The sequence below is a fragment of the Phaenicophaeus curvirostris genome, chromosome 12 (genome assembly GCF_032191515.1).
Source record: "Phaenicophaeus curvirostris isolate KB17595 chromosome 12, BPBGC_Pcur_1.0, whole genome shotgun sequence".
Lineage (NCBI taxonomy): Eukaryota > Metazoa > Chordata > Aves > Cuculiformes > Cuculidae > Phaenicophaeus > Phaenicophaeus curvirostris.
This window is the reverse complement of record NC_091403.1, coordinates 1,113,985-1,123,589: the sequence shown is the minus strand read 5'-3', so window position 1 is coordinate 1,123,589 and position 9,605 is coordinate 1,113,985. Positions and strand designations below refer to the sequence as shown.

Sequence of the window (9,605 nt, the reverse complement as noted above, 5' to 3'; positions counted from 1 at the left end):
GCCACTCTGTGAGCTTCCAGGGTGAACAGGACACTCGGACAAGCCAGTGGCAAGTGTTGTATGGGCTACCAAGCCCCCAGTGTGGCCAGTTTGGGAGCTCAGAGGCGCTTCCAGCGCCACCAGGACCCTTGGAGGAACCAGCGGCGAGTGTTCCACGGGCTCCCAAGCCCCGAGCGTGGCCCCCCGCGCTGTCCCCGCACCTGAGCGTCCCCGCTTGGTGCTGTGGGGGCGGCTGCGGGTCCGGTGGCTGCCGGGGGGCGGCAGTCGCGCTCAGGGGGAGGCGTTGAGGGGAGCGGCTCGTCCCTCCGCTCCCCAGACCCTCCCGCCCGGAGAGAAACGCGGCGGGACGCGCGGAGCCAGGTGGGTGCTGGGGAGGATGGCGCGGCGGGGGGGGGGACCCGCAAAAACGAGCCTTTCCCCGAGCTTCTCGCGGCCGGCAGCGCCTCCTCTTCCTCCTCTCCCTCCTCTTCTTCCTCCCCTCTCCCCCTCCTGGCGGCCTCGGGGTTCCCGGCTGCCTCGGGAGGGAGAGAAAGAGGCTGGAGAGACGCGTGTCGGGGGCGCTTCGGCTGCGCGCAGAGCTCGCCGGCGCGTCCTGCGCTCTCTCCCGGCTTTGTTCGCTCCTCCTCGGCCAGCAAGCCGCTTGGCTCTTGTGGTAGCCACTCTGGGGGGCTTGGTAGCCCGTGGGACACTCGCCACCGGCTCTTCCGAGCGTTCTGTTCGCGCTGGAAGCGCGAACAGAACGCTCGGAAGAGCTGGTGGCGAGTGCGCGCTTGGAGCGAGTCTTCTCCTCTCTGGAAAAGCTGCTCTGTCGCTTCTTTCCCCCCCTAAATCAAACAGCTGCTATCTAATTTCTTTAAAACCCCGAGCCAAGGGCTTAAATCGAAGTGAAATTCTGTTTCACCCGGAGCGGGGGATGCCCCACGTCATAAAAATGATGAATTTTTGGCGAGCGCGGAATCAAAACGACGAGTTCGAATGTAAAAGGAGCTGGGAGGATGGGTTTGTCAGCACAGAGCTGTTTAACACCGTCGTCTGATTTGAGTGAAATGCTGAAATAAATATAGCTAACTTCATTTTTTTTGGTTTCTTGGAGTTTGCAGCTTTTTTTTGATAGGAATGGTTGGACTCGATGATCCGGTGGGTCTCTTCCAACCTGGTTATTCTATGATTCTATGATTTTTTTTTTGACTATATAAGAGTTAGCAACCTGTTTTTTAACAGGGCTAGTGCTTGTTGTATAGTTGATTCCTGGAACTGGGGCCTTGGGGAGGCTCTGGGTACCAAAACCCAAGATATTTACATTATAGGGCTTGGTAGATAAAATTCAACCCTTTGCAGAGGATCAGCTTGTTCATAACTGTGATCCTGTATTTATCTTCTTTTAAGACTGCTACAAACTCTATCATCATCGCTACATGTGATCAAATGTAGAGAGAAATAGGTTTTTTAGGAAGCTACTTTTAAAAACTTTTTTATAGATTTCTCTTTGCTTACTTAATTGTGCTTTATTCCTAAACCCAAAGTTCTGAAAATGTTATGGTTATTAAGAGAAGAGTACTCCCTTTTTATTAAATTCAAGGGATAACTTTTGAGACAACAGAAGTTTCAAATTCTGAACTTTATCTGCAGCTGAGGGTTGTGCTGACCTCTTCTTGGATAGGAATGAAGTTTAGCAGGGAAACCTGGAAGTGAGCAGGATCTTTCCATATCTGTGGATTTGTCTCTGTCAGCGTAGCAGTGAGGCTGATGGGGCTCCTTGGACCTCGCTTGCCCTTGCGGGGCAGGGTCTGTCACTGGGACTGCACGGCCGAGTGAGATAAAATAACAGGACACGAAGGCTGCCCCAAGGTTAACTGCTGAGAGCCTAAGGACACTGCCTGTAAGGTTGTGCAGAAGTTGTGTGGTTTCCTGCTCATCGCCTTCATTGTGAGTTGTGATATCCAAGCTGAAATGTGTTTGCTTTGCTCTTGTTTTTTGGAAGAAGGTGGATAAAGAAATCCTTTTTAAAAGCCCTAAGCCCTTCTTCATAAAAGCTGCTTCTTGGTGAAAAGCATTTGTTGTGCCTGGCCTTGCTGGATCAGCACTTGGATATGTGTGAGCATGGAATACTGCTCCCCCAGGAGAAAAACGTCACTTGGATTCTTGAATATCCTATGACTAAAAGCTGTAAGCCTGAATCAAGTGGATTCCCCTGGTACTTCATTTGGATGAGCTGGAGAGGAGTGCATGGAAGGACAAACCTAGCTCTAAATGGCAATTTCAGCAAAACTGTTGACAAGAATCTGCGAGTAGATGTTGACTTGGAAAGTTTTCAGGTGTTCTGGATGTTTTTCCATGGTAGAGGTGATGGCTGTGGTCCTGGCTTGGTAACACCAGGCTGCTATTAGTTGGTTGGATATTATACTTGGTTTTTTTTTTTGGTTATTTTTATCTAAAGTATGTAGTTTCTACGAAAGTAAAAAGAAGAAATGATTTTGCTTATCAGATTGGCAGAGAAGCAAAAGCCTGTCCAATCCCGCCCTGCATAATTACAATAAAATGACATCCCATGACACAGGCTGCCCAAAAGGGTGATAAATTATATGGAATGGATGCAATTACTTAATCAGGCGGTGATGAAAGCTCTGTCTCATTTTCCTGTAGTTCCATGGAGCTGTGTTCACTGGGTTAGAGAGTGCAGAACAGTGGGCAAACCCCCTTGCAGGTCTTCAGGGTCTGTATGTGGCCTTTGAGCACTTAACTAGAACAGTGCAAGAATAAGGATGTAAAAGAATGGAGTGTGTTAACCATTAACTGTTAGTATTGTTCAGCTTTGATGGCCCAGGAAACACCATTCTGGTGTTGAAACATGGGGTTTAAAGCAGGATGTCAGGTTTGATTTTTTTGTAGTGATAAGCAGCCATTAAAAATATAGTTTCCTGTGTACCTTCAGTCATTGCTTGTACTTGCTAATCCACATTGTGCGTCAAAAAGACTGGCTATCTCTATTCTTTGTTTCTTTCTTTCCCCCCTCACAGTCCAGGGATTTGCTCACATTGGCTTGAAGGACTTGGGAGAACTTCTGTTGCTTCTCATAGGAATGTTGACAGTTTTTGCAGGATCAGGTTCAGGTTTGTTACGTAGGCGCTGACCATGCTGCTCTGGTTGCTCAGTTGTCATAAGGTTATCCCTTCTGCCTCTGTTTATTGCTGGTCACATTTATCACACCAGGGCTGAATGCAGAGTGATAGTTTGTGAGCACATTCCAAATTTAAATAACAGTTATTAATAAATATTTTAAATGAGAAAAAAAATCCCTATGCAGTTTTGAATTATGAGGGCATGAAAGGACTAATAGGTCTTTGCTGCTTTCATATTGTTAGAATTGGACAGAAACTGATCTGACTTCTTTTGAGCCATGCTGCTTGTGATTAAATTGTGATTGTTTCCATTGCTTTGAAATGGAAGAGGGGGAGAAACTGTTTCCAAATGTACATTGCTGGCAATTGAGGCTTTAGGAAGGTAGGCTGGTTTGACTCTGCTTTTTGTTTTGCTGTTCTCCTCACGTTATTTTCGAAGGGCTTTTCAAAATGCTGGGCTTTTCAAAAGTCCCGTTTACTCAGACCATACAGATTTTATGCTTAACCAGGAAACACAGTGTCAAGCAGCGCCCAAACAGTGATTACATTCAAGTTGCATTCCTTTCAGCAAGTCTTCACCCATCTCCAACAGTGAGTACTCAAGCAGAAGAATTCAAGTCACTGTATAAAATGCTACTTGTTCTCATTTTAAGCAGCGTGCACAACAGCAGTAGACTCTGATTTAAATCAAGAAAACCAACATACCAAGCTTGGTAACACTTTTTTTTTTGAAGATCACCACTGATCTTTATGCTCTGCCTGTGGCATAGGGACTATTTAAAGCAGCAACTGAAGCCCACGCCCTTGGAGGAACTACTCAGTTTTCTGTACCAGTGCTTTGTAATTGGCTGTTCTTGTTGTCTTGCAAATTCAAGAAGTCTCTCATTCACTTATTAAGTCCCCATATTTTAGTTTGTAGACACGCGGATATTTTGCCTGAAGCATTAAGTGATGTCAGGTGAAGGTCAGTGCACTAAAATAACCTGCCCTCCAGCACAAATAAGTTCAGGCTCTACTGCCAAGAGATGACCTTTGATTTCTTTTTACCTGACGCAGTAAGGGCCCTGTTCAGAATGCTTCACTCTCGCTTTGCTTATGCCAAGTCCCAGCCACTTGAATAGGTTTGCTTGAGCAAGAGTGGTTACAAAAATTCAGTAAGTGTGGTGTGATGATGGCAGTTGTTTCTGCATCAGAGAAGAGTTTGATAAACCAAAATAGATTTGGCATTTATTGCGGTCAGAAAAGAGAAGTGAAAGGCGAGAGCGGATTTTATTGTGACTTGCATAGCTGCCAGCTCTGAAATTACCACTAAATACCGCTTCTAAGCTGCATCTGATCAACAGAGAGAGTGAGCGAAGATGCTTATGCATTAAAATGTTTGTTATAAATAGGCAGAAAATAATACTTTAATCTGAAGTCATCACTGATTTTAGATACAGCCAGAAGGCTGTCAGTGGGCAGGGCTGTGTAGGGGCAGTGATGCTTTCTCGCTCTTGCTGTCCTCCTAATCCAGGCGTGCCATGAGCTGCGAGGGGCGAGGGACCTCAAAGCTAAGTAATAGTTTTGCCCAGACTCCTGTGTTGCGAGGTGGGATTGTGAATAGAGAACCCTGCCCCGAATGAAGAAGCAAAGGCCGGGTACAGTCACCATTTTACTCTGCTGTGACTAAGCTGCTGCTGGCTTCCACTCTTTTGTTAGAAGGGGATTTCCATTAACCTATTGGCTTTTCTTCCTTTGCAAGCCCATGCAGGAGTTGGAGAGAAGTATGATATTTGTTACTGCTGTTTCTCTTCAGTCTTTCTGGCTTTTGCAGGTACCAGGGTGGGAACTCATACGCGTCGGTTCCAGTGAATGACTTTGCAAGTACCAAGTTTGTTTTTCATGAAGTCAGATTGTACAGTCAAATCTTAGACCTCCTGCCAGGCAAACCTCTCTTGAAAGCAGGAGCAGATTTACATACAGGCTGAGAAAAACTCAAGACTGGGACCTGCCCTGGAAGGGGTGACTGGGAGTCAAAAATGAATGCGGTCTTCCTGACTCATTAGTTTAGTTTTTTGCATAAGGCTGTTAGCAAGGGCGTCAAGGGCTGTTGGTCATTCTGCGAGGTTAGTATCATTACCTGTCAACCAGAAACTCATTCTTCACAGGCCACTGGATGGCATCTGCCAAACTGTGTTTTTCCTAATAGGGAGATTATAATCTGCAGCAAGTGAAATATTTCAACTTATCTGTTCAGTGATTGATGGCCTGGGATTCCTCAAATGGATGATTATCTTTTGTGTCAAGGACTGATATCTCCTCTAGGAGTGTAACAATTTATTCAGTTTACATTAAATGGACCGAAATGCTGTCATCTAGACCACCAGAGCACATGAGGCATGACAGCAGAACAAGGTTTGTAGGATGTCTAAAGTCCCTTTCAGACTGACAAGATAAGAATAAACAGGTCCCACTCCCCACCCTTACAGACCTTGCAGTTTAGTTTTAAAATAGAGGAGACTGAAGGGTTCACCACATGGATATAATTAATACAAACATTAGGGTGTTTCTGGAAGTTTGAACCAAACCTGAACCGAATAAGAACTTCAGGAAAATTATATTCAGTGGCTTCAGCCTCAAGGGGAAGAATTGAGAAATTGTTTCTGGGTTTCTGAACATGTACGTTTTACATTTCTTTGGCTGTCACTAATCATACTTGAAAAGGCACAATGGTACTGTTTTTTGTCATCCTAACTAATTAAGGCTGGGAAACAGCATTCTCCTTTTTATCCCCGTTAATATCTTCTTCCCATAAAGAAGAGAGGCATTTCTGCAAAGGTACTGCTTTAAATTGTAAAATCTTAACAGCATAATTGGCACTGATGCTGCTGTCTTGGTTACCTACCCAATATTTTAACAGTGAACTTTCTATAGGAGTATTTATATGTCAGGCTCAGAGGATAAGGATATTCAATGTCCGTGTTGTGCTGGAGCCCTCATCTGCATTTTATTGTAGATGAAAGCTAAACAGAACTCTATGAAACAGTTCTTCATTGTGTTCGCTGAGTTATACCTGTATCTATTTGCATGCAAAAGTTAGTATTTGCAAAACGACTTATTGTAATTCTTCCACTTGGCTGTCAGAGATCCATCGATAGTTTATTGTTCTGTGTTGGATTTAAATTTCCTGGCATTTTGTTTCAAAATTATGAAAGCAATACTTGATTTCGCAATGCTGTTGTAAGACCTCTCAGTACGACCTCTTATTCATCATTATGTAGGAACATAAAAGAGAGCAATAAATCTTCAAGATCCATTGTTGCATTTCTGTACCAGTATGTGGAGAGCCCCTCATCAGAGAGCATTTTGGTGAGAAATAAGTTAGAATCTCATAATTTTTATGGTATTATTTAAGAACAAAGTAATTTAAACAATCTTTTACAACTAGTTCATTCCAAGGTGTTTCAGGAGCCCAGTCTCTGAAATCCACAACACAAGATGCTTAAGCTACACGGTGAGCTGTGTTTCTGTCCAGAATCTAGCATTTATCTGCACTCCCTCTTAAAAACAAAGCACCCAAGTTTTCCTGTTAGGTGTATGAAATTTCCTTCAGAACAGACCTGAGCAGTTGATTTGTTACGTTTTCTTCAGCAGAGGCATGTTTAGGATTTATCTGAATGCCATAGTACCGCAGTGCTGTTTGTTTTGGACATCACTTACTCTTCAGCGGTCCCTAAAACCTGTCTCCACGTGAGTTCCTGAGAAGCTCCTACCTCCTTGTGTCTTGCCACTAGCCAGCTGAAACCCTATGTTGCTCTCATGTACCGCACCTATTTAGAAGGTTTTTAGTGCCCCAAATCTCCTAGATGTTAGAGTTGTTTGAGTCACTGAGTTTTTCGGAGGGTACACCTCTGTCCTGCTGCAATACAAAGTGGCTTGAAGTTATTGCTCACTTCTTTCTTGGCAGTTGGGTTGTGGGAATAGTGTGACCTGAGCTGTGCCAGTCACGTTGATTGAAGTGGAGCTCAGTTCAGGTGGGAATTGCATCTTCTTTTTGCCAAAATAAAGTGGTTGGTTTTGCAGACTGCAGGAGGGGACTGAAGGCAAGAGGACTTCCATCATGTTTATTACGAAAGCCCTGGTTGCTTTTTTTGGACGCGGTTTAGTAAAAATGTATGCCGGTAGACAGCCGCTGTTGGTTTTCCCTCCAGTTATGGCAGTATTGAAATGTATGATAAAACACTTGTCCTTGAAAATTTGTGTAGGAAAGGAGTTGAGGAGTTATTTCGGGATGCATGCCCACATTAATCTCCATTACAGAGAGTTCAGGAAGCCAGTGGTCTGCGATGCAGCACGGTGTTTAATCACCGTGGTGTAGTCGTTGGACTACCAAGACCTTCCTTTGCTGCCAGAATGCATGGGAGAGAGTCTCTTGTTTGGCTGTGGCCTGCGATATCCATTTATAGATGTATTTTCTTTGTAAGTAGATGGATTAATAAACTGACACTGAATTGCCTTGCTGTTACCTGCACTGACAAATATGTTTGAGGTTTGTTTGTTTGTCTTAAATTGTTCTTCTGTGTCTAAGTCCCGTTCCGGTCTTGAGGAATGCCAGCTTTTCTTTAGAACTCTTAATCCAAACCAGAGAACTACGTAACAGGCAGAGAAGTCTCTGAAGTTCCCTGGGAATGATTTTGATCCCATTTATAGTTCTGTACTCAAAGAATAATGCTACAGAAGCCCTTAGAGTCACTGTAGCCAAAGTTTGGTATAGAGCCCCAAGGATCTTAATGGTAATTTCATGGATGTTTGTGTTGTATTTATAGATACGTGTTCCAGTTAGAATCTGTTCTGCTGCTACATAGGGTTTTACTTCAGAAAATTAAGCATCTCTGACAACAGTGTATATGAATAGCTACCCAGAAGAGAATTATTTAGTGAGTCTTGACAAGACAATATTCCCTCTGGTAATCTGGATGATCTTCTTTCAAGGACTAAGGTGGCTTCCATCAGAGGTTGGCTAACAGTTCGAAAAGCGGTTGGTTTGACTTTCAGAGTGTCCTTGTACAGGTGCAGCTTGATCAGTTGTCTGGTCTGGAGCAAGGGATGAGTATTTCCAGGAAGCACCGTAATTTGGAGGTATTACTCCTGCAGGGAGATGTTTCCTCCACTGCAGACTCTCCTCCCTGTTGTGTTCTAGCAGTGGTACCCAAGCACCTCAAAAATCTTGAAAGCAGGACGGAAGGAACTTTGTGAAAGCTAGTGCTTTGAGATTGCGCATGTTCAGGTAGTACCTTGGCAAGGAAAACAGAATTTAAGCATTCATCTATTATTTACTTTATTTATTTCTTTCTTAGAAAATCACAGCTATGGAGTTTAGCATTTTTATATTGTTAGAAATGTTTCTGTCTGCTCACAGAGTATTGCTGGCTCTTTATACCGTCTTGTTAGTGCACAGCAGCCCTAATTTAGAGAATGTTTTCTGTTTGTGTGTGCAGAGAGTTAGCTGTGCAGGCTAATGGTACACACATCTGTTTACCAGGAAATGAAGCATTTATTTCAAAGGGTAACTTGTCACCAGGCACACTTTTACCTGTGTATGGTCTTCAATGTTGCCCAATACTCGCACCAAAAAATTTATTCTCTGAAGCACATCCTCCTATATTTTGTTCATTTTTTTCTACATGGAGGATGCTGATACTTGGACATGTATTTACAAAGGTTATTGAGCAGTGTGAAAGGTAAATCTCATGGTAAGCAGTTTTAAAAACATGAAAAAAAGACTTGCATTCTGGTAGACAGGCTTTCTCATTAAACAGATGGCTGAAAAACAATGTTTTGTCTTTGCAAAAGGAAGGTAGCTTCTAACTGCACAATAATTATGTAATATATGTGCTTTTGACTTGATGAGAGGGGTGTCTCCCAGCTGCATTACTAAGAAATGGCTGATTATACTGCTGAAATATGTTGTGTGGTACTTTCCTTGTACATGTGCCTTCAATTAGCTTTGCTGAAATACTTGTTTTCTGTGACCTTTTCAAATAAGATGTGTTATAACTCTTTGGGTGAGGCAGGTGGATCCTTGTTTTCCATGCAAAGGATGGTAGGTCCTCGGAACCATCGTCTTCCTCTTGATGTAAACTTGAGTTCACCCCATTGCAAGCCTCTATCTTGAGAGTCAAGAACAGTAAAAAGGAACAATTAATTCAAATTTTGTGACATTTTGATTTTGTGTTTTACACTTTCTTTGATTATCAAACCTATTCCTGTAGTGTTAAACCCATTTTTAAGCTTGTGATTGAGTTTAAGAGATCTTTAGTGAATTTTAGATCAAGTTCATTATTATCATACTTTCCCTTTTGTGATATTTTTATTACTAGTGCACATTCAGCAAATACATAACCAGCATTGGGAACAGAGACTAAGAAAAATGGCATCTAGGGGAAAAATTCGAGAAACAAACCCTGCTAGTCGTATATAATTTGACAGCAGCTCTCAACCTATAAG

General features: G+C 43.2%; 1 protein-coding gene across 1 annotated transcript in view; it reads left to right on the top strand.

Moving 5' to 3' along the window:
* The first annotated feature begins 312 nt into the window (after nt 1–312).
* THSD4 (thrombospondin type 1 domain containing 4) overlaps nt 313–9,605 on the top strand; it is a 204,589-nt gene continuing 195,296 nt past the window's right edge. Inside the window, exon 1 of the mRNA XM_069866943.1 lies at nt 313–360. The gene's annotated coding sequence lies outside the window, so the exon portion shown is untranslated. The remainder of the gene's footprint in view (nt 361–9,605) is intronic.